General features: G+C 37.7%; 1 long non-coding RNA gene across 2 annotated transcripts in view; it reads right to left on the bottom strand.

The window, feature by feature from the left end:
* LOC136839191 (uncharacterized) overlaps nucleotides 1-18,327 on the bottom strand; it is a 36,482-nt gene extending 18,155 nt beyond the window's left edge. The window contains exons 1-2 of one of the 2 annotated variants that reach the window (XR_010853246.1): nucleotides 18,173-18,327; nucleotides 8,082-8,297 (exon numbers count right to left, since the gene is read on the bottom strand). This is a non-coding gene — a long non-coding RNA (uncharacterized lncRNA). The remainder of the gene's footprint in view (nucleotides 1-8,081; nucleotides 8,298-18,172) is intronic. The other variant, XR_010853251.1, reaches the window with a different exon arrangement.
* Nucleotides 18,328-26,915: the final 8,588 nt, after the last annotated feature.

Below are 26,915 nucleotides of genomic sequence, written 5' to 3'. Positions count from 1 at the left end.
ATAGATGATTTTTGGGTTTTTATTGAAAAAAGTCAAGAAAGTAATCAGTTATAGACAATATCAAACAAAGCACAACAAAACAGGAAATACCAGGATTGAAGCCAAACATTCGGGCAGAAGGGAGTGTGGGAATGCGTCCGCTTTGGACGAAGGCTATACAAGGCAAGTGGATGCGTAACTAAGCAAAGGAGGGAGTGAGGGTACCTCTTGCCCCTCAACTACCAGAAACCTTATTGTAGAATAGTCTGGTTTCAGCTTGCTGCTGAGGTAAACCTATGTGAAGACCGCGGGTTTGTGTCTGCGGTAGGAATAACGACAGTTTAAAGCTTGCCAGCACTACTGAAGTTACTAGCAATGTCAATTAAGCATGCCAGACACTGGTCTCAACAATAAGAAATATAGTACCTAAAATTTCTATTTACACACCTTACTAGCAAAAAATATACATTCGACTTGTACATTATCTTTCCCATATTGCATTATAACTCCCAAAATTTTACCAATGCAAAATACCGTGTGCCACAAACATCTAGTTATTACAACTGTCTTGCTCATACCAGTCATCAGGATCATGAGCCTGATAGCTATCAAATACCTTCAGCATCCTTGGCAATTGTAAGTCATAACCTTTAACACAAGATTCTAATCCTTGTTAGCCCAAAGATTCACTTAAAACAAAAACTGGGACAGTCAACTTCTAGTCTAACAGCAAAATAGCACATGCTATCATCCAAGATTGGCAAATCTTCAGCTATAAAATTTGTGCCCAATTTCCTTAAATTATTCAAGTACTGAGATGAAAGCCCCGCTTCCACACCAAGCTCCAGCAACAACTGCTATTGTGATGTATTTAGGACTACTACTGTCACTATCCAAAATTAATCACAACCAGGACTCCAAGATATAAACTAAACATTACATTCAAGTGCAGTATGACTAGAACAAGAAATACTAGATAACTCTTGAATACTACCAATTCCTTTTCAAGTTCTTAAATTTAAAAATCATTTAAGTTACATTTGCTTGGGTAACCCATAACTCACCTGCCTAACAATTTAACAATTGGTAACTGTCGGGTAACAAGGATCCTTTAGGTATGAAATTAAAACTGTCAGAGAAATGCATCCTACAAACCTGGTTGAGTGATACCTGGACTCATGCGCCCCCCCCCGCCCGATCAAAAACTACTTACAGTATCTTGTTATCTTTCAATATCCCAAATCTGAGTTTTACAACCCCTACAGCCCCGAACCATCCATCCAGATGCTAAGGTTTACCGAGGTATCAACTGTACTTACAGTACTATAACTGGAAAATATTTACCATCAAAATACAATTCAGTTACCAATACAAATACACATCTCTTTTTAGAATAAATGCCAATTAAATTAAGAGGAGACTTCAAGACCACAGTAACAAAAATAAACTTTAAAACAGAAATCATGAACTTGCAAATAAACTACAAACATGAAAAACCAGATCACTTTTTTTGCAGTATAAGCAGAGAAAAACAATTTACAAACTTCCCATTATACAGTAGCAAGTGTACAAATTTTACAGATCCCATTTGGCATTAGCATTAGACAAAGGGGTGCGTAATTTTCAACTTTAAATGTCAAACTTTAAATTCAATCGAGCCACAAACTACCAAAAATGTTTCACTTCTGCAATAGCTTTCTCAAAGTAACTTGAGTTAACAAGTTATTCTCACCAGCTTTTTAACTCAATAACTTCACCAAATCCAGTTTGTCATGTGCCCTTGAAAGCATATATCAATTTCAAACCATTAAAAGTTCTTGAAATACACCACCTTCTGTGGGAATAGTGTCAAAGCAAGCACTTATAATTTCAACAAATTACACACGCCAATTATATTGTCATCATAATTTTAAACTAAATTGTTAACTTATAACAAAAGCACAATATAGCACTAACCCTTAAATAGAGATTATGTTTATCTACTGCAGAATTTGTATTGGGCTTAACATTACCACTGCAAAGTATAAAGCAAAAGGTAGTCTAACAATTCGTTATTGTGTCGGCACAAACTAAGTGTTACTGTAAAGTCACCACATCGGCGCCAGCGTAGTGTTTCGGCGGCGCCATTAATTAAGTCTCCGCTGAGCATGTTTTCTTTGGTGACTTCCCATTTTCTTCAAGTTCAATTAGTCACGCCTAAAACGTGCCAGGTCACGCATTTTAATCATTTTTACTTTATGTATTTATACAAATGTCGCACATTGTATCACATGTTTCTTCATTCACAGGCATCAAGACTGTATCCATATTGTAGTTCTGTATGTTTTGTATTGTAATTTGTACTCGTTCACTGCATATTATTGTTTATTGTTTCCTGACCTCAGGTCACAGTCACGCCTAAAACGGCCAGGTCACGCATTTTTAATCATTTTTACTTTATGCGTATTTATACAAAATGTCGCACATTGTGTATCATATGTTTCTTCATTCACAGGCATCAAGACTGTATCCATATTGTAGTTCTGTATGTTTTGTATTGTAATTTGTACTGTTCACTCCATATTATTATTACATTGTTTCGACCTCAGGTCACAGTCAATTCCATTGTCTCTCGCTGGGCCGGCATCAGTCGGCCGCTATATAAACTGCCTGGATCGTAATAAAAGCAGCAGGCCTTTTCCCCGATTTAAGGCCGCCGCCAAGGCAACCGCCTTGGCACACCAGGATCCCAAGGCACTTCTCCATGACGCACAGACGCCAGTAACGCCGCCGCGGTGCTGTTTCTGGAGCAATCATCAACGGCGCCCAGCCCATCGCTTCTTCAGCAAGAAGTTCAATCCCACAGAGACCCGCTACAGCACCTTCGGACAGGGAACTCTGGCGCGATGTACCGCAGTTCGGCACTTCAAGTCCTCCTGGAGTGGGACGCTTCACAATCTTCACAGACCATCAGCCACTGGTTCACGCCATTTAAGCAGGGGACGCATGGACCTTCCAGACAGCAGCGCCACTCAGCCATAGCCGAATTTACCTGTTCCGTCAGGTACCTCCCCGGCAAGAAAAATCCTGTAGCAGACGCCTCTCCAGAGTCGAGTTGAACGAGCGCAGCTTAGTGCAGGATTACCAGGACCTTTGCCAGAGAACAGGCCGCTGACCCAGAAACCCCAGCATACCGCACCGCCATCACATCTTCGTGGCGGACGTGACCGCCCCGAAGGCCCCAGCCTGCTCTGTGACATCAGCACAGGTCAGCCCCGCCTTTGTCTCCAGCCTCACGCCGCCGCCAGGTATTCGACATAATTCACGGCCTCTCACACCCTCCGGTGACCACGGCCAAACTGCTTTCAAAAAAGTTTGTCTAGCACGGGTGCAAAGGACGCCATGGCCTCAAGAAACAGTGCCTGCAGTGCCAGACCAGGTGGGTCACAAGCAGTTGGGTAGGCGAGTTCCCACAGCCAGGCGCCACTTGCCACATCCACATCGACGTCGTCGGGTCCTTCCCATCAGGCGGATCCAGATACCTCCTGACAGTGGTAGACCGTTCGACCAGGTGGCCCGGCCACACCCATGCAAGAAGCTACCGCCAGCGCCGCGCGCCGAGGCCCTGCTCTCCAGTTGCTAGCCGCCGCATCCCGACCACATCACAACCGACAGGGGCCCCGCCCTCCGAGTTGTGGTCTGCCCTGGCTCAACTGCTGGGAACCACGCACCACACCACCACAGCATAACCCAGCGGCCAACGGCCTGGCTGAACGGGTTCCACAGGTCCCAAAGTCATCCTCAAGGCCCGCTGCACCGCCGTGGACTGGAAACATCAGCTGTCGTGGGTCCTCCTCGGGTTGAGAACTGCTCCCCAGAGCCACGGCACCCATCTGCAGCTGAACAAACCTATGGGGAACTCCCTCGTGGTGCCGTGGGAGAGCTCGGTGGACGGATGAACGCCACTCCCCATCACTGCAGAGGCTCCGACGTGGTCGGGCAAGTTCGCCTTGCAGGCGCCATACATCGACACAAAGCAACCACCTTCATGCCGCCACAGCTGTCATCCGCACCCACGCCTTCGCCAGAGTCGACGCCGTGGCCCACCACAACTAAGCCCTTACAGGGGACCTTCTTCCGTTGGAACGAAACAGCAAGGCGTTCCAGCTGGCACTCCCGGCAAGGACGACTGCTTCATTAGACCGTTAGCCCGCCTTCTGTCGGAGAGTCCCGACAGCGACGCAGCACCTTCCTACCAACCGCGACCCAGCACGCCTCACCTCGCAGGCGCCGCCCCAGGAGGGGGACCGCCCAACCAGCAGCCTCACAGGCGGAGACCCTCCGTTATCTTCAAGAGCCGCGGCACCCTTCAGGTCCCAGCAGATACAGGGGATTAGTCAGACGCGTCCTCGTCTTGGGAGATTTGCAAGTCACCACATCGGGCGCCAGCGTAGCGCCTCTCGCGCGCCATTAATTAAGTCTCCGCTTTCGAGCATGTTTTCTTTGGTGACTTCCATTTTCTTCAAGCTCACTAGTCACGCCTTTAAACGTGCCAGGTCACGATTTTTAATCATTTTACTTTTATGCGTATTTATACAAACACGCACACTGTGTATCACGCTCTTCATTCACAGGCATCAAGACTGTAACCACATTGTGTTCTGTATGCTTTTGTATTGTAATTTGTACTGTTCACTGCATATTATTGTTTTATTGTTTCAATTTCAGGTCACAGTCAATTCCATTGCCCTCGCGTCGGGCGCCAGGCTCGCCGCTATATAAACTGCCTGGATCTGTAATAATAAAGTAGCAGCAACTTTGCCTGTCGTTTCTTTGACACCTACATTACAATAGTAAGACATTCTAAAAAGAAAAACTTGATTTTATCTTATTTCTTGTAATAAGAACTGGACGACAAAACCATATGGTAGCTCCTGGTCAACTGGTCTTTTAGTTTACCCGATCTCTTACAATAGTGAACACTAAAGCATACTCCAGACCTCCAGATCAAAGTACACAACTTCTTAGCAACTCAAGTTTGATGGCAGCGAGTCGAGGCTAGTGATGAAGATAGCATGACTTCAATATCCATGCCACAATTACAGTATTAATTTTTAAAAAACGTTATGTTTGTATGACAGCAAGGTAATATATTCCTAAAGCAAAGATGTTACAGTCTTCACAGCTATCTATGTGTTTGACTTGCCAATTAATATTAATACTTAGTCCCCATACAACTATGTGAGAAATACCTTTCAAACTTGTAAACAGTAAATTTCACATACAAGCATGGACCAAATTTGAAACAAGGCAATATTTTTAATAACTACAATTAAATTCAGAGATTTTGGAGTTTTAGTTGTACGTTAAGGACAGTCAGACTAGCTATCACAAAATATAGGTTTTGAGCTTAGTCTTGCACCTTTGTTTCTAGACCAGGAATCTATACCAATTACATCATATGATGGCCCAAGTTCTAAAGATAAGGCACCATTCAAATAATCCTGTGCACGGTTTACCAAATTTTCTGCTCAACTTGAAAATTATTTGCTGATAATTTCCACAATTTACTGAATCCACTATACAAGGTAACTTCAGATTTGTCCCTGCCAACTTTCAAAGCTCCCTTGAATATTTCCCTTCATAAAAATGATAGGCTAATTTTAAAAATTACAGACTTAAGGTTCAACAAACAGATATCAGTAAATACAGTCTACCTAGTATATTTCCCTTCATACAAATGATACGCTACTTATTAAAAAGAGCTACTGTATACAGATTTGAGAAAGTTCAACAGACACCTGTAAAAACGCTAACAGGCTGGTCTATTTCCCATCAAATAAATGATAGGCTACTGATGAAAACCAAATGTACAGACTGAAGATGGTTCAACAAATAGTAAACACTAAAAACACTACCAGCCTAGTATACTGTATTTCCCTTCATACAAATGATAGGCTACTAAATATACAGACTTACGGTGGTTCAACAATTAAGTAAAAACACTGCTGCCCTAGTATATTTCCCTATACAAATGATAGGCAAATTAAAAACAGATTTAAGAATGTTAAATAGATGTCAGTAAAAACACTGCCAGGCTGGTGTATTTCCCTTCATACAAATGATAGGCTACTAATTAAAAAATATACAGATTTAAGGAAGTTCAACAAATAGCCTACATATCACTAAAAACACTGCCAGCCTTGTTTATTTCCCTTCATGACAAATGATAGGCTACTAATTAAGAACACATACAGATTTAAGGTGTTTAACAAAATATCAGCTAAAATACTGCCACCCTAGTATATTTCCCCCATACTAATTAAAATCAAATACAGACTTAAGGTTCAATAGATATCAGTAACACCACTGCCAGCCTAGTGCAAAAATTAATTCATACAATCAAATGTAATGTTATAGTACGTATGATAAACTATTGTATCAAGACCTAAATAGATACCTGAATGATTAATACTAATAGTTCCTGAATGGAATGGCAGACCATAATGTAACTAATAAAGCATTCATTTTGAGCCGCTACTATAATAGACTTTTATCCTTTTTCAGTACTCCTGTTTTCACCTTTTTGTACGATTTTGACGTCCCAAATATGATAACCGCTTCAAAGGACCATAACAGTGGTAAATTCAACAACAATTGTTGCCTAGACCTGATCAACAGTGGCAGTCACGTTGGGTCTGACTGATCAGGCATTTTTAATTTAAAACCATTTCCAAACAATGGAGTTTGCTTTGTTCTCGAGTTTCCTTAAGCTGAAAAGGGAAAGCTTAGTTAAATTAAAATCGCAAATTTAGTTACCGAAATACTACCCTAAAACAACTGCTGCAATACCTTTAAGGGAAAAATATTTTTGGCCAGGGCCTAGTATACAGTACTAATAACCACACCCAACAGATCCCCAGTCTGCTAGTTGGTCCTTCTTAGGCTAAACCAAAATTCCGTACCCAACTCTACGAGCAACAAACACAACAGTGGCACTAAACCACTTAGCCAGTGTATTTGTATAAATCTGGCAAAAACTCAAACCAGAGCATCAAAGTTAATCAGTCCACGAAAAAATATTACCTAAGCATAACATATAGAAAATATTACCTAAGCATAACATATAGAAAATATTACCTAAGCATAACATATAAAGACTAAATGATTTAAGTGCCAAGCCGTTCCATAACTTATCTAAAATAGAAAATTATTTAAGTGCCACCTATGCTCCAAAATCCAAGGTCAAATCACCTCTTAGTCCAGAATCTTTGTCTGCCATCAGTCCGTATTTTTCCTTGGAGAAGTCGCACATGAATTGAATTGAGTATAGAATTTAGGCCAAAGGCCAAGCGCTGGGACCTATGAGGTCATTCAGCGCTCAAACGTTGACAGTAAAAGGTTTGAAAGGTATAACAGGGAGAAAACCTCGCAGTTGCACAATGAGTCAATTGTTAGGAGAAGGTGGAAAGTAAGGAAAAGAGAATATGAAAGAAGGTACATTACAAGGAACGAAAAGGGTTGCAGCTAGGGGCCGAAGGGACGCTGCAAAGAACCTTAAAGTAATGCCTACAGTGCACCACGTAAGGTGCACTGACGGCACTTACCCCCCAACGGGTTAAGAAGTTGCACATGCGTGAACGGTGAACCTATAATATGTTCATACCAGAACTATGATCAAAGTAAATTCCCCGACATATGAAATCCCTAAAACCTGATATTTAAAATTTGGTTGGCAACAGTGTCAAATTCATCTTGCGAGATAGTCACAAAAAGACATACTGAATACAAATTTTAAATTGGATACAAGTTTTTATTAAAAATATCCCTTTATTAATAGGAAAAACGGAGAGAAAGATTCAAAATTGGGGATGACTTTTCAAAGTCAAATATGACCAAATCAGCTTCTCATCCCAAATGCCAACATTTCACAGTTGTAAACGATACATCTGGGTTAAAATACTAGCCAAAACAGTGAATTTTACACCAAAATTTGCGCAAAATAAACCTTAACAACATTACTACAAGCTTGCCTAAGGATTGATTAGGAATCTCAGCTGAATATATGAAAATTACGTGAACATAAACCATAAAACTAATTTTAAAAACTAAAAAGAACAAACCTCTACAGCAATGCGTGATATGCACTAACCAAAACCCTTACGATCATGCCTTTGTTTTTGGGGTGGGGGTTCGTTGTGGGGGAGATAGTCGTTAAAACACCTTCGTAACTGCTGTCAAACACTGCAGCCCTGGACCCACCAAGACAGGTCGGCCAGTTGGAGATTAACGATGAATCACCCGGGTCGACCGCGTACCGTGAGCCATGAGTCAGAGGCCTGAACAAAGAACACAAAAAAACTTATTGAAGATGAACTTTAATAAAAAAAAAAAAACATTAACAAAGTTGATTCAAGATTCTTAATGATCAGATAGATGAATCTGAAAAACAAAATTATTGTCTTGGAGATGTAAAGACCGTGACGAACATGGACAAAACTTACGCTGAATCACTAAAGACAAAAAAAAAAAAAAAAAAAAAAAAAAAAATTAGGCCACAGTCAAATCTACAAACGAAGAGAGTACAGCAGCTAATGAAAAAAATTATGAGTAAAATAACGGGCGCCAACTGAATATAGTTAAAACAACAAGAGATGGAAACTTATTTGTAAGATTTCCGGACAGGAAGCTCAGAAAATGCAAAAATGGAGATTCAGAAAATCACCAATATATCAGTAAATGAGTAAGGTAAACTTAAACCAAAAATAAAAGTGTCCCCCGAAGGATGAAGATGACATTGTCGTTAACATTGTAAAGAAAAATATATGGAGAGTAGCCTCAATTCTGAAAATAACGATCTGAAAATTGTAAAGGGAATGATGGCCAAAGATGACAAATATAAACACTATCATCAAATGCACACCACAAATACGAAAGGCTATCTGTGATAGAGGTGACAAATTGTGTACACTGTATGGCCGTTGCAAAGTACGCGCCTGTTACATGCCCTGTCAATGCTATAAATGTCAGGAATTTGGTCACAACGCAACAAACTGTAGAAATGACCAAGCTAGCCCTAGATGTGAAAATCACAAATCAAAATGTGCTAGCAACATCAAGTGTACAAATTGTGTAAAGAAAGGTCATAGTGATACTAAACATAAAACATATGATGGCATAAAGTGCACAATATATAAAGAATATGTCAAAGGTGAAAAGGTGACTGTGCAACTTAATACAAGCAAATTCTAAAAAAGAACTTAAGACAACTATTCTGCAGGAGCTACGATACTGACGAGAAAACACTGAAAGAATTATAAAATATAAGAAACTTTATTTTGAAAAAGTACATGGGCCCGCCAGAGAGGGTATTATCCCTGTGGAGGGCTTACATAAAACCAAACAGTGAAAGCAAATGCATGTCGTCAGGCAGATGCAGTCAATCATGAACATGAAGTAATTATGTTCTATTCATTTCAAACCCCAGGATTATATTGATAAGTCACGGCTGCTGAATATTGAAAGCCCTAAAAATAAGAGGTTATTAAAGGAAGACGCTGTGCCATCTCCATTTGTCAAATGAATTTAGTCTCCTCTTTTGCATGCATACATAAATAAGTTAATACTTCAGATGTGATATATATAAAGTATACTTGTATATGCGTTGTGTATAAATACTCTCAAAATCTATCTCGTGCTGTTTCAGACGCCGTGTCAACATTAACATTTAGTGAAAAGCAAGAAATCAAAAGAGAAGCCAAGAAAATCTTAGAAGTTCTTGACAGTGGGAATGAAGAGTAATGTATCAGATGTAGTCAAAGTCATACCAGAGGAAATGAAAAATGAACTTGAGAAATTAAGAAATGGGGTCAAGCATCTTAAAGAACAAAATGGCAGCTTAAGGACACACAATACTTTAAGTGAAAATACTGAACAGATAAATTTAGTGATTGTTAGGATATGATGAGTACATTCTTCAGTAAAACGCAAATTAAGACTATAATAACAGAGTAAAGCGAGTGGAACAATGATGATACTGTATCAGCCTTGACACTGAGAAGTTTAAGCGCTAATGTTATATATAATTAAGGTTTAAAAAAGGATATCCCTTACCATGTAAAAGTACACTAAATGAAAGAGCGCGAGTCTGAGTGCGAGCCTGGCATTTTAACTTCAGCATTAACATTACCATGGGCAAAAAATGAAACCCTCACCGGCTGAAAAATTAGCTGTTTTAAGTTTGGATGAAATGTGCATAAATAAGGAACGGTGCTACGACAAAGGGAAGGATGTCTTATATAAACCCCATGAAAAAGCGTTGGTAGCTAAGCCGAGGGGCCTTATTGGTAAATAGAAGCAACCAGTATATTTTGATTTTGGTTAGATGTAAAGAATATAATTATCTGTAATCAAACGGAGAGGCTGTAGGATTTTCAGTTGTTGCTATAGTTCATGACCTGGGGTCAGACAACCTACGTATGTGGAAAGAAATGGGAATTGATCCTTTAGAAAATAAAATTTCCTTCGAAGACACTGTTGCCGACAAATATTTATATTCGCAGTTGTTCATTTAGTACAATTAGGAATAACTTTTAAAAATACAGGCTGAGAACATACATTAGGTAAGGATGTCACGCTAATTTGTGCAAAAACAAACACCAATCCAGGCCACAATAATCAAGACAAGATGATTAATTATTCAGGAATGGAAACAACAAAACTACCAAGGACAGGGAGCTTGCACCAAAAGTCTGCTTGACAAGCTTAATGTTCCGAGATTTAGATTTTGAAATTGAGGACAACATTTGATTCAACAGAGGATACATATTTGGGTAAAGATTTGGAAAACAACAACTACAACAGCAATCGAAGAGGAAACGCGAGATATATTGGGTGGCTATATTGTTAGAAAATTCTTTACAAAATATCCACATTCAGGTAATAGGATAAATATAAGTGCAACTTCGGGCCAATCTTGGGTGGAAATTGTAAACAGAAGAGAATTATATAAGCCCTCTGAAGAATTCCTCTCTGTTAAGAAAGTTGATGGAAGTATTCAATGCAATATAAGGAAAGTCACTCATCGAGGAAAAAGAATATATAAAAATCTTGTCAAGTGAGCTAAGACAGTAGGGAGTTTTTGTACCAGTTGAGGCGGTATATTTCTTTGCAAAAATATCTATTTTACAATAACCTCAACAACATGCTAAGCATTTCAAATTTCGAAAAAACTGAAACATCCAGAAGGAAAATAAAGTTAGATATTTAACTCTTGTAAATATATATACAGGTAGCGCGACAAATTTCTTTCCGTTTATTGAACCCCTTATGTGTTTGAATAATCTTCAATGTAGTGTCAATGTTTGCTTCAGATATTGTTCAAGACAATAAAAACAGATGTTGATTACTTAAAAGTTCTTACCTTCGTCCAACGATAGAAAAATTAACTCACAGGTTTGGCATATGAGTATTTTCTAAAACTGTCACGGACAGATAATGAGGTAAGTATTAGAACACCACTAAAGAAAATACAAAACCCTATTAATGCAATGACGAATGATAGTTGTATCGTCAAGCCAGTACCCGCGCAGTTGGTCCTAACAGCGGCGGGATCGTCTGACGTCATCGTCTGGTCGACCTGTCAGTGGGTCCTGCCGCAGCCTAAAAGGCAAGTTATCAGAGGTTCTGGGGGTTGGGGTGTACAGCACATTCATTTCTCCTAACGAGCTTCATTCCGATCTCTAAATGGCAAGAACACCAAATTACATTCTACCACTGGCAGATACTTTCCCCAAAACAATACAACTGAAGCTGAGAAATGCACCCTCAACACAGAAAGGAATAAACATTTCCCGTAGCATTTCCTCCAGGTATACAGGACATCGTAAATGCTTGAACGCATACACCACGAAAAAGTTGTCAGTAGGCTTCAAGTGAATCAATGTTATATCCAGTACACACACAGAAACTTACTGGCAAGTTTTCGAAACTGATGAACACTAGTGAAACATCCAAATTAACTGAATACTATCAAGGAATTTAACTTTCATTTTTTTTTCTTGCAGGCTATTGCAGTCTTTATTTGGCCTGGGGTCGCTGTTAGAGAAAATCTAGAAACTGTGACAATGGAAACCTCCCAGTAAAAAACTAATTCTAAGTATTTAAGAACAATTTCAGGCCAGGTTACAAAATTAAGCCAGCTGTAGGAAAAATACCAGCTACCTAACTTTTCGATCCAGCTTAAAAGACTAGGGAAAGTGATTTCCCTATATCTGCCATTGGATCCTACCTATCGCTACCATATCACAAAGCCCTAGTGTATTGACGGATCCTTTCTGTATGCACGAGAAAGATGCCACCTAGTCACCCACAAGATTATGAGGCTGCTTCAAGGATTACATCCCTGAACCACTTGAATTGCAACCAGTGCCATCGTTTTGGTCATCAGAAAGAATGCACTAGTCAGTATACTGCCCAAGACATCTAACCATACAAGACATGCAGCTTACAAAACTGCTGTGCTCCAAATGCAAAGCACGTTTCACACCACTCGGTTTTTAAGTGCTGCCCTTTCAGGCTTCACAGGATTTGATGCATGATGGACCAGCCTCAGCCTTTCCAGCTTCAACCTCAATAAACAATACCTTCATCTAGTCCAACCCATAGCCCTCCTGTACCTCTTCCAACCAGTCAATTCCAACTGACCACTTCTCTTCCTCCCTTCTCTCCACAACCACCTGTACTACTCTTCCTCCCAGAGGTGCTTCAGTGACCATTAAAACATCACTGATAGCAAGAACCACCTACCACAATAAAATGCTATTTAAGTGGACCAAATAACTTTTCATATGTTACAATTACCTGAGGATAATGACTGCCTCAAAATGTAACAGTTCATGCAGAAATACGGGACCTCTCCCTGTAACAGCTAAGTATGTTTACTGTAGACTGTATAAAAGACCACAGTGACTTAAGCGATTGTTTACAAGTTTTGAGTCACAAACAGCAAATGCCTAATATGCATTGTTACTCTCGCATTAGCAGGATAATTCTTTTAATCATAAAGGAAAATACTTCATAATGGTTATTCTGCATACCAACACCATATTGATACAGGCGGGTCCTCCCTTAACACTACCAAAGGAGTATTAATTGTGGGCAATTACCACAAAATTCACATTTACATTATCCTGACAAGACATTGGCAGGAAAAACCTGTTTAATGAGAATTCCAGCACAATTTCTCAAGAGATAATGGCGCACGACCCTTTCTTCCTCTCACCAGTTCCAACGAATCTAGCAGGAAAAACTTTTAAGTGGAGGAATTCCAAAATGCTTAGGACAAAGGGAGGCTGACACCTTCTGAAGAAGACTATTTGTACTTCATATCCAGCAACCTGCAAGGAGATGCAACAATTTCCATCCTATAAACGGCGATTTTGAGGTTGAGATCAACCTGAAATAAACTACCTTCCCTACAGTCCAACCAGCTGACCAGAACGAACCATTAACGAGCCCACAACCTTATGGGGGTCTGGTATGCAAGAGGTTGCCGCTGCAACCTCCCAAGCATCTCGCACATACACAGAACCACGCCTTGAGAACCGAGGGTCTCATGAGATTAACCTGACAACCCTCCCTGCAAGTTAAGCAACTTATCTCAATTTCAACATGCAGCTAGAGATGCAAGTGACAGGGCAACAGAACCAGACATCAGGTCAACCTAAACAGCACAGCAATATTTTCTGCCTAATTTCAAAAACGTTGAAACCGTGACAGGTATTATTTTACAATATTCCCAACTCATTCTATAATAATTATAGTATTATAGATGAATTTTGCATAAAAATTAAACTGTCTCTGAACAGTTTTGGGGAAATTCACCATCGAGATATGACTAATCCCCATCCTCGAAAAATTTCGAAGTGTTTTGTTTCCTTTAACACGGACAGTTTGTGCTCTGATGCAAGTGTTGTTTAAAACTGCATTGTGGTTCTGATGCGAATTTTTTCCCCCTTAAAATTACATTGTGGGTAGTTACGTGTCATGTCTAGGAGTCACGTGACCTGGTGAAAATCTTACAGGTGTCAAGACATTTTTGCTCGTCACTTGGTTCAAGTCTGTCAGAGTGAGGCTATGTCCAGTCTGTGTTCATGTAACTATTTTCACTTAATTCACGATTTCTTTGAAAATGAAACAATGCATTGATTTTTTTTAAAGCATGCAGTGTTACCTGCAGCAGTACAGTTCAGTTTTACACCAATTTTTACTTGAAGCTGCTAAATTATATCCACCTTTAAGTGACACTCAGCCACCATCACCACCTAGGGATAAGGCACGAAGTGCCGTTCCACCACCCCCTTGTGGTTAAGGGATGTTAGGCTACATTACACTAGCCTACGTTGCCTGACTATAGCCTGCTAGGTATGCTATGATTTACCTCATTTTATTCATTAATTCAAATGCTGTTTTGTGTTGGTGATTTACCCCACCCAAAACTCTGCATTCCCAACGGGTCCCCAACCTTGTTGGATGTAGTAGGGGTGCATAGGCTAGTAACAACCCAATGTATTACTATCATAACTATTCAGAACACATTAAAACACATGAAAATACATTATTACAGTACTTTAGAAAAATGGAGTTGGAACTGTTGTAAAAACTTACCCCGTGACAAATGCCTCTATCCTTGTCAGTAACTGCAATTGCAAAAGTCTTCTAAGGCCCAGTACAAACAAAACTAAAACCATGGAAAATAAGCAAATTACCTTGCAAAAAGTCACCAATGCACTGCAGTAAGCATCACAACCGTTCTCATTAAAGCCAGTATACTGTCAAGAAGTGTTAGGCAGGCCTTATTTTAAGGTTCAAGAACATGGTATACAGAGGGCACAAAACAGCATAATTTATTCAGATTACCTACGGAAAGCAGCAGCAATTACACAATTTGGATATCGTGCAGCAACAAGGAATCCAAGGCCACGAAAATACTGAAAGCTGAACCTCAATTCTTTTTAGAATGCACTAGTTACGCAAAACGGTCAACAGTGAAAACTACAAATGTATTTTCTGGATAACATTCAGAATTTATTTTTTGTTTGCCACCACCAATGCAGTTTGGAAATTACTGGGAAAATTAGGTTTGTACAAACTCAAAACAGGCTTTGACAGCACTGGCCCATCTTTCCCTACATACTCGTTCTTACCTCTTTCCTATTCAATTTTTGAAGCCTACAAACACTGTACAAGGCCTTACATTTTTAATATACTATTTTTAACTTCCATGACGATAAGAACCCAAACTGAGACAGTCAACAGCCCTCCGAAGGAAAAGCACACGCCATTATCTCAGAAAATTACCGTTCAGAGCGACAATCTTTCAATTTGTCCTTTTCCACTAAAAAAAAAAAAAAAAAAAAAAATGACATTACTCCAGATTTCTTGGTTAGACTTGTACGATAATTTTCTTGATGGCAACCCACTAGACAGTCTCACTATAATTCTAACTGTTACAGAGTACTTTGGGGTTCAAAAAGGTTATCAACCTTGTCTGCTGATTTCCATCTCATTAGCATGACTTAAAGCCTTCTGATTAAGTGCCCATGCTGCCACAAAGCCAGCATCTCAAAACATTCATAATCAGTAGAGTTCTCTGCTGTCCTAAGCATAAACCCCCCTTCGTTATTACTCTCAAGTCACCAGAACCCGAAGAAACTTTCGAGGAGCAAACTTCCCGTGCTACTCAAGTCACTTCCGATTTACCTGTACATGCAGTCGTTACCGCACTGGGTTAAATTTGACTACATAACCTCAAATATGGACCTTGGAGTAACTCACTACAATCACGCTGTTGAACGGAACATTACCCCCTGGATAATAAACTTAAGTGATGTGATTACCGTCTCACACTGACTACCCATTCCACAGATACCCTACATGAAGCCAACACATTACGAACTAATTATTGTAACCTTCAAAGGACATACCAAGAAAAGCACTTTCATGCAAATATACCACAGATACAAATTGAATAAAAACACTAGTGCTTCAGCAAGTGACATGGTTATACGCGATACAGCTTTTGTGTGGTATATGCAGTAAAGACACTGCAGGGCCATGTGGTGGTGGATGAGGATTGAAACACTCCACTAATACCTAACCTCTAAATCGACGGCGGCTTGCCTAACCACGCCTGTCCTGAATTTAATTGCGCTCTTGAGAAAGTGACCACTCAAAACCAGCAATAACTGCAACTTAAGGACTGCACCAAATTTACCAGGAACCCTATAAGCATAACCGAAGTCAGTTTTTGTGGCAACAAGAAAGCACTCCCAAGAGCAACCTTTCCAAATAACTTCAATTACACCTGTAAAATCCCCGCTAAGCGAGTCTTCTATGATGGCGGCCCGTTTCCTATGCCGCTCCTATGATAACGGATCACGCAGGATACTCAATCATTCAAACTTATCTATGTAAATGTATACCTGTTACTAACTTATTTTGCATATGTTTCTTTAGCTCATGTGTCAATGTTGCCAATTTGATCATCGTCTATTTTTGCAACTCAGTGTATTTATTCATTGTATTTGTTGTCAAGAGCAATTTACCTCAGGTCACCCTAGTTCTCATTGTATTCCTCGGCGTGACGTCAGTCCGCCGCTATATAAACTGCCCATGTCCTCAAACTAGCAGTAAATTTTCTCCTGCTCATTCTTTAGCACCTCTTGAACACCTATCCCTGGTGAAACACCGCAATCATTCTCAGCTTTCACCATACCACCCTTCACTTGAACCAGCTGTTCTTGCCTTACAGATTTAAATGAAATTCTATTTGTATACGAACACGTCACAATTCAAGAAAAAACTGCAGCAGCAGGAACGTAAGGAAATACTGCCACCGATATACCACCAGCCTCATCCACCATTAAACACCTTTAAATCCAAATTCCCATTGTAATAAGGAATTTTCTATACCAACCACTAAGAAAACTTCGCACGTTCTACCACAAAACTGATTAAACTCAGTTCCATACTACAAACAAATTTTTACATCTATTAAAGCTTCACCCTAGATTAATTTTTCGTTTCGGCTTTAGGATATAACCGAACCCATTCCTCTGTTCTGCTGAACGTAACTTATTCAAATTCCTCAACTAAAAAATATTCTGCCCTAACATTTCACTAGTTTTACAAAACTTTCATTTCCTTCCTGGCTTCTCCAACCTTACACGTTCCTTTATACAAGGCATATACAATATTTTCAGCTTTACTGGATTTTCTGCCAACTAGAAACAAACCCAATTTTAAATACTGTAGACCAGTATGATAAATCAACTCCTGGATATCAGGATGTGTACTTACAGCTCGGTAATAACGTGCTATAATTTATAAATAAAAGTCAGTTAAATTTTAAACTTGTCTTCCGGACTTTATATATTGCATTTACATCAGTAAAGCATTTGCTAGAAGATAACTAAATTTTCTACAATATCGACCAAATGAACAACTCTAAATTTCTAGTAAGAACATTACATACTTCTCGCTTTAACGCCAACGTTGTTCAATCACCTTCCAATACATGGCCAAAATCTTCCTCTGGGTCACCACCGTTAACACAACCACTTACGTTTCATTAAAAAACCAGAACGTTAAAAACGGGGAAATTTTAAAAATATCGTAAGAATAAAATGTAATGTTAATTAAGAACAACACTAGATCTAAGATGCTAATATCAATTACATGGGGAAAAGTTGCACACGTAAACCGTGCTTGAATTTCAAAAACTTTAAAAACATCCTGGCACATACCAGACAACCACTCCACTAAAAGCCCCCCGACGAAACCTCCAGTGGTAACCGAATATTGCCATTTAATGAAAGGGCACCATTTCTAAAATAAGAGCACGAAATTAATAAAGTATCAGTAAGTGACGCCGAATTAGAAACCTATAACACCTGGAACATGTACAATCAGAGAAACATTACACTCCAAGCAAACTAAGGACCAATACGTACAGAAAATCAATGTTCCCAAAACGCCTCAAAAATATTAGCTTAATTTTTACACACTACTAAAACACCAGGATTTTCAATAGTAATAAATTTCCTGAGAACACAGATCCGTATAACCTAACACCACGACACAACGATATCGAAAAATACATCGGCCCTCAAATCAAGAAAAGCAAAACTCCAAAAATAAACTCTAAACTTACTTACTATCCTCTAACATATGTCTATCTTCTTCCGAATCCTGAAATATAAAAGGCGAACAATCTTCGTATCGTAGTGGCCAGAGGGTATTCTGATTAAAACAAGGAGCCAAGAGGTAGACTTATGACTGACACAGAATTCTTCGTTCAGGCGTCCTTGGAAGACAAGTAGCGACATCTATCTGTAGTTTTCGTTGTCATTGCAGTTTCAGTAAGATTTTCTATTTTTTGTCACCGATATTAGCTACAATGGAAGTTTCCGTATCAAGGACGATTTTTTATACATCCATAATTGTTTGACGATTTATGTGTGATATGCATCCGCTTTTCAATTACAACAGACTTATTACCATCGTATTTTTTATAGCGAACTGTTTTACAACAATAATAATACAATATTTCACCATAAATAACGTACAAATATCTAATTTGGCAGAACTCTAACCAATGACTCGGTTAATTCATTTGTTTCTTATGACGTCTGTCATAGGTAATGTTTCATTTCCTGTCAGCGTCGACGAAATAAGTCATGACAGTGCCCCTCAATCGATGAAACTTAGATAGGACAGAATAGACCCCGTTTCCAAGATGCGGGAGAGCTAGGCATAAGACGTACAAAACGGAACGAGACAGAAACCAAACGAATGGTGTAAACACTTAGTTTCTGTGGCTAGTGTTTTAGATACAGAGTGAATTTTGCATACTTTGAATTAATTTACCGTCTGAAGCATCAATCATACATATATTGCTTTTAATTTTAAATGAAATATTTCTGAAAGATTGGCGCTAGAGTAAATCTCATCTCAAATCCTTGCACATCAAAACTAAAAACTGCTCATCGCCCCCACATGAAAAGAATTTTTTTCTTTTAGATATAATCTGCCAAATAAAAAACAAATGCTCGAAATAGTATTAAGAAACATAAGATCCATATTTGATTTTATGAAAATTTATTCATATTAATTTGATGTAAAAAGGAACGAAGGCACTAACAGATTCAGAACTACTTCAGGTTTTACCAGGATTTCCACAATGTATATTTGATATGTCTCACATTTCAGGGATAAATCATTTAATTAAAATGGTGTGTGAAATGTGCGAAGTAACTATTTCACAAGGTAAGAATCCCTCCCACGGACAAACTACATAAGATATTTTTACTGATGAAAACGTGGAGACTAGAGTATTATAAATAAAACAAGAATGAGCAAGGCTTCTTCGTTTACGGATGGCAGATATTGGCAAAATCTACGTTCCGTGAAATACTTGTACTGTTCAGGTGTAACGACTTCCTGTCGTTGGTCTGTCAGTGGTGTAACGACTTCCACGAGTCGAACCTGGCTTGCTACTTACCAGTCGACCTAGCTGCGAATAGATACCAGCATCAAATGGGATCACAAAAAAAGGCAAGAGGCTACCAACCTCATCCCCAGAGATTTTTCTAAGATGAAGTACTCACAGAAACGAAGTACGGAATGGCATGGTGTATTTCCACAGGTGATCGTTTTCATCAAAACCTTTGACACTTCTAAAAGGCATTTTGTCGTCTTCTGTATGGAGTTTCAACTGATCTTTTTCGAGTTACGGCTGTATAGTGTTGCGAAACTAACGCCTTACTTTTGGGCTCACAAGGATCAAATTCCAATAATGATCGCTAAATGGCCGGGAAAATTATGGCTGTAAGTATTCTGAAAAACTGAAACACCCATTAAGTAATCTGGAAAGTTTGACCTTTATAAATTCTCCTTAAATGATTAATGAAATAGTTGTCTACACTGTAATTGCAAAGATATTTCTAATTTGAAACTGTGTACTATTTTGATCGTTATCTTCATTGTTGTAAATGCGGCCGTCCAAGAAACCTAATTTTACATTAAGGTAATTAGTGGAAACATCAAAGAAGCAGAATCATTAGGAAAATGTTAACGAGTTGCCTTCGTTTGCACAACTAGACGTTATAATTTTATGACAGGATGCTCTATATTGGTTTATAATAGACTGTACGTCATCACACCGTTTAATTGTGGCTGGGTCAAAATGAAAGGTAGTATAACAAGATCCCAAAAACTTGAGCGAACTGTCAGCAACTTATTTACAGTCTTCTGCAATATCTCTTGGTTTTATTTTGCTAGGCACTTCAAAGTCTTTCTACAGCCTTACCTGGCTCAGCACGCACATTTAATAGTGTCCTCTGTCCTAACGCATGAGGCAGTCTTCAATCAAGGAGGCAGAAGCTTTTGCGAAGGTCACCTCTTTTGCTAATTTATCCATATTTACGTATTAAGTCTGCAAAAAATTTCTAGCTCTTAATGCGACTCATTTATTTATGCAAAAAAGGAAAGCAAATAGCTTAATTTTACACTTGATAGTATATATATATATATATATATATATATATATATATATATATATATATATATATATATATATATATATATATATATATATATATACACGTGTGTGAGTGTGTGTACTTGTGTACTTGTACACAGAACTATTAAAGCTATAAGTTTCAACTCCACTTATAAAACTGAAGAGTTACATAAATTAATGAACCATATAAAACACAACATTATGTATAACCAGAAAAACAAAGATTATTTACAAAACAGAGCTAGAAGGCTGATACCTAACAGATCATTCGATATATTAGGAAAGGAATCTTTTCAAATTAAAGGGGAAAACTGGCCATATTACAAGTTTATCAATATCTGTGGTCATGGCGGCTTGACGAATGTTATCAATATCCACAAATGATCAGATGAAGTGATTAGTTAAAATGGAAAGTTTGAAGTTTCTCATTCCCAGTGCAAGTTTTGCATGTCACGCTATACACATGTTGGGGATCCTTGAAAATATACGTTTTCTTTTAGAGCATATTTACAGATAAAAGCGGCCTTTTCTGAGCGACTTACTTTGTGGCAGTTCTGACTTATTTTGGCCGTGACTGGACAATCTTCTCTGTAAAATGACATAGTCACCTGCACCCCTTAGAGCACTGTTCTCAAATGTTCAACTTTGGACATTAAAACTGTGGTAATATTAAATTTATGCAAGTCTGGAAATGACAGCAAGGGAATTCTTTCGATGAGCAGAGGAACAATAAGCCATTAAGCATTCAATTCGCGAGTTGTTAGTTCAACTACTAAACAGGTTTTACGTAGATTCCATTTTACGCTATATATATATATATATATATATATATATATATATATATATATATATATATATATATATATATATATATATATATATATATATAATGTATATCATCTGGGGAGTAAGCACGTACCGAGATTTCTCATACTATCTACAGCATGAATACTTACAAGGTTATTTTCACCCACCATTCGTTTTACTACAGAAATGACATGCAATTATGTTGCCACTTCAGAGATGGAAGTGTAGTTTTGGTAAGGGGCGAAAGTTGGTTGCTTTCCGTTATGAGTTTGAATGTTTTCGATTCGTTGTGGGAGAAAATTTTGATTTCCAATCAAAATCCGAATGTTTAGAGCTAATATAATTCTGTTTTAGTGAGTTCTACAGTTCTCTTATGTCACAGTAACTGACTGATTAGTTTATCCAACTGATGTTACATCTTCAAAGGTCGCCGACTTTCTCCAGAGCACCTCTAAGGCTTGTCAAGGGTCATGGTGCTTAGCTATGCATTAGCTCAGTATAAATAAAAAAAAAATAAATCATCTTTAGCTTTGTGGCCAAAACAGCTTGCCAGGTTATCATATACTCTCTGAAACATTCTGTTTAGCCACATAAACTGAAAAAGTGTTGAAATGACACATTCTGAACTTGATTATGTAACAATTCAGCAGAAATAAAAAGCTCAATAAAACAGGCCGTCATTCAGGCATACTTAGACACCTACTATCGAATTACCTGGAGATAACTTCATTTGCGGGCCCAGTTATGAGGAAAATTGACACTATCTAGTCAATCATTACGAAAAGTAAAACATAGCACAGTAAACGTAAATACCCAAACCAAGAGTGAAACCTGTTGGGAAATTATCATTATTTCTTTTTAAATTCTGTTCTTAATAATTAGATTTCAGTTCCATAACAGGAACGTTTTCAAATGTCCCAAAGTCATTACTTTTACACGGGCTCGTTATTTTCATGTAGGCTACACAGTGTTGAGGTTACTTTTAATCTAATAGGTAAACGATTCTTGACAAAGTGGCAAAAGTGAAAGGATATAACGAAACATGCAAGGAAAAGTATCCATCATACATATATAAACACAATTCAGCAAATAGGCCTATAAATATAATCATAGTAAAATGCAATTCTCAAATGCAATTCAGTCGTTAAACCTGCGGGTGTCTTTCACTGTAAACGATAAGCATACCATCCTTGATACAGTTCTATTTCCTTCAAATATAACTTCCTTGACTGATTTGACATTTTTCCATCTGTGTTTGTACAGTAGGCTACTTACCGTAAAGAAGTTTACAATTTATTATGTTTGTTGAAGTCTAATCGTAATCCCAGGTCAGAAATAGCTTTAATATTATTTGGAAATGTATGAATCTTGTAAATATTATGTGAAATTATGACACATATAACATGTACCTCAACCAGCAAATACATACATCCTTGTCTTACAGTTTCACTTTTTAATACATACACATTTCGGTGATACTTTACACAATATTTGCGTACTAACTATCATGATCAAGAGTCACTAATGGTACGAAGGAATACGTTTAAATCCAAGTCCTTATTTTGGGTCATTTTGGATTCTTTAATACAGCTTTGTAATATATATATATATATATATATATATATATATATATATATATATATATATATATATATATATATATATATATATATATATATATATATAGATTGATAGATTGATAGATAGATAGATAGATAGATAGATAGATAGATAGATAGATAGATAGATAGATATAATCATGGAAGGAAAGAAACAATAAAAAACCCAAAATAAGTGACTTGGGATTTTTACCTTTTCGTACCAAGAGAGATTCACGATCATGGTAAGCAGTACGCAAGGACGAATATTTCACATGTCTCACATAAGAATTACTACAGTAAGAGCGTCCTATTTTTGAAGTCGAGTCTACCTTTATCTCTAATACGTATGTAGCCTACGTATATTGGCTTGTGCTTTGAAATTTTTCGATAAACGCGTTTCATGATCTTCAAGCTTTAGAGTAAATCGAGCCAGGATGATAAACTGAAAACCTTTTTGTCGCTGTATTTTTCAATAAGGTACTCGAAGTGATATAATTCAATTTGGTGGAATATGGAATACGTTACTAGTTTTTTTCTTTCAATTCTCCATAAAGCAAACACGAAAGACATTTCTGAAGTTATCTATTGCATATCTGACCAAAGCATTTCTCTTTGCAACGACAATATTTGGTTCATAGAAAATGGAATACATTAAATGACTAACTATCCCTTTTTTCCCAACTCTCTCTCTCTCTCTCTCTCTCTCTCTCTCTCTCTCTCTCTCTCTCTGTGAAAAATTAAAATCGGAAAAATGACACTGCTCATATTTGTAAAAAATTAACTATGGTGTCTCACGGAAGCGCTGGTGCGTGCACGCGTGTGCATGTTAATAAAATGAGCGTTAGACCAGTGGTAGCCAAATGAGATTATCCGTACATTAACTACCAAAGAGCGCGCTGAGCCCACACTGAAATTAACAGGAATAGACTGTTTGCAAAGTGTTGAAAGTGTTTAATGCGAATGGTTATTGTGGCACCAAGAACAACTTCTAAGTGAGTGGAGGAACAGGTTCTGAAGAGCGCATATCAAATAGTCAAGAATGATGTCAGACACATCTATAATTCATCTGGCCACAGCTTGAACATGTATTTTGACGGAACAAACAAAGGAACCATCAACTGGAATAGCAATCTTTTACCTAAAAAAAAAAGAGAAATTAACAGAACAAACCTACAAACAATTATTTATTTAAAATACCAGCAGGATGATTAAACTAGGTCTGTTAAAGGCCGTGGCACCGAGGCTATAGGCTGGCATTATATCTGAAAATATTGGTGTTATGGTCACTATACTATTATAACCCAACCACCACTAATTAGTGAAAAGAGGGGATAACGAGTGGTACAAGTAACCATAAGCGAGAGAATTAAACGCCCGACGGAAGATTATAATAACGACGCAACTCGTGTACAGTCCAAGTAAAAATGAAGACCAAAAATTTACCGTTCAAACGCTGGTGTACCATGGTTGACTTTTAAACGATACTTGGCATGTGGTCTTCGAGTAAACAGCCACAAATCGATTATTGGCTGGCAAATATAAAGTGACTTGCCCAGTTTCAAAATTAAGATGGTAACAACTGACATTGTGTTTTAGTACTCAGTGACCGCAAAAAGAGGAAAAGAATCCACTGTGTGCTATAACTATCCCTCACACAAGCGAGTGTGGTAAAGAAAAAAATTCATATCGAAAAATAGCTTGAGAAGAAAGGGCACCTTACACATTGCTAACTTGGGATAGGGCAGAGTACTGCTTATGGAAAAGAAAAAAAAATAAGAAAGAGCCCTTTAACAGATATCTTTAAAAGCTGTACAGCGAGTATTCATTATTATTAACAATATATAAATTACGTCCTTCAGAGTACAGATTCTGTGCAATTCATATTCCTTTTATAACTTCAGCAAACTGTATCCCCAAATATTAAGTGGGCAAAATTGCAAAAATGGCGAAGTACAGATTCAATGCAACTCATTTCTTTTTATAACTACAGAAAATCATTTAAATATTTAGTGCATGTGCTTGGACAACTAGCAAATGAAAGTTGGCTATACAAAAGCTTACAACACAGGAATAAGTATTAGATCGTATGCGCTACTGAACCCAAAATATTTCCAAGGTGTCTCAGTCATAAGATATCACAGACTGAGATGTAAATGACTGATTATCTACATCAGGGCTCAGGAAGACATTTAAGATGCAATAATGTCTTACTCTTAAAAGTGAAGTTTGTTGGAGGGGGGACAAGAGAAAATCTTAGGTACGTATAGAGAAAGAAAGTAATAAACCAAATGTGTTATTATCTCTAACGCGCTAATGATTATTTGGAATAGTATAATGAGTGTCAAACTTAGGTGAAGAGGCAAAGCAAGTTTCACAGCAAAATCGGCGATGATGTGAACATCTTTAATTAACGACGGCATACAGGCAATACTGCAATTTAGTTAACTAAACCTAGTTGATTAAGAATGATCTTAAAATAAAAGAGAACTAAAGAAGAAGAGAGTATTAGAATATTCAGAGATTTGCAAACTCAAATGGTGCAGAAAATAGGCTCAGTGACACATGGCGATTCAAAACACATGCTTCTAAAGATACTTAAGTGATGAGAGCATTGTCTTAAAAGTAAGGAGAACAGAAGGCAATTAGTCTGAAATTTGGGATAAAGATCTACCTAAAGCAATAACACTTGATATTTTAGAAATACTAGTTACAGACGTAATTTGTATTAGCGAATAACGTGACAGAGGTTAGTCCATTGAATGTCTATTTTGAGTTTACTGCTTGTAATATTCTAACTTTAACATCAGCTTGTTAAGGCAGTTAGCAAACAGCATTATTTGGGAAACTAGCGACAACATACAAGTTAAAATGGAAAAATTGGGCAACATTTGAATATAGAGACAAACAAATCCAGTCGAAAAGATTACTAACCACTTGCAAGGAAGCCATGTCTATCTGCCAACATGGTGCAAACCATCCATTTCGTACAACGAAGTCAAATAAGAAGACACTCAATAAAAGGATTATTTCCTCATTTCGCGAACTGTATAAACAATAAGCATGACCACTACTAATTACTGTAGAATATGATAAAAAAAAACGGAGAGCATAACATCGTAAAGCAATTAAGGGCACTTAATTCTGCCAGATTACTATCAAAAATTAAATAATGCAGAGCCAAAATGTCTTCAGAATTCTCATGGTTTTGTTAAAAAAAGTTTAGATCTCGTTGCCATTTTAATTTTGACGATAAAAAAAATAAACTAGAAGGTCTTTGCTGTGTTGCTTATGAAGGCAAATTACAAAGGCAGAAATTCTAAACAAAATTAAATTATTTGTTGCTGTAGTTTGATTATCAGAAATAATTCTTTCTCTTCCTTTGTGTAATTGGTTTCTTAACGTTATTAACTATTATTGTATTACAGTTAATAATGCCAGTGGGTTAGGAAAAAACCATGTTATAATGATACAAATGCGTGTAATTTGTTTCACCAGTAAATTATTACCAATAACTGCATCAAGAACTCATGAGACACACAATGTCCACATTATTTATTCAGTTCAGGAATTATTGGCCAAATATCATTTACTACTGTCTCAAATTTATTCACGTCACTATTTAATACTAACAACTGAACAAATATTTACTGGACTCGTGCTTGCATTACGGTTGGCATTAAGCATTTGTCATTCCAACATACAAGGAAAAAATCATGATTTTACTTTGCTTAAAATTCTTATTGGTGCATGAAAACTATAAATATGAGCATTAATATTTGAGTATTTATATATAACTGTATATTATGCGATCATCCTCTCTCTCTCTCTCTCTCTCTCTCTCTCTCTCTCTCTCTCTCTGAGCGAAATAAATGGTAAATAGGTTACCTTCTATGAAGAGATGAACACGAGTCAGTTGGGAAAACCGGGACACCATTATACATTTTTTATTTGTTCAATGAAACTGT

Source organism: Macrobrachium rosenbergii, chromosome 1 (assembly GCF_040412425.1).
Source record: "Macrobrachium rosenbergii isolate ZJJX-2024 chromosome 1, ASM4041242v1, whole genome shotgun sequence".
Lineage (NCBI taxonomy): Eukaryota > Metazoa > Arthropoda > Malacostraca > Decapoda > Palaemonidae > Macrobrachium > Macrobrachium rosenbergii.
The sequence above is the reverse complement of the archived record's forward strand: the minus strand, read 5'-3'. Positions and strand labels throughout refer to the sequence as shown.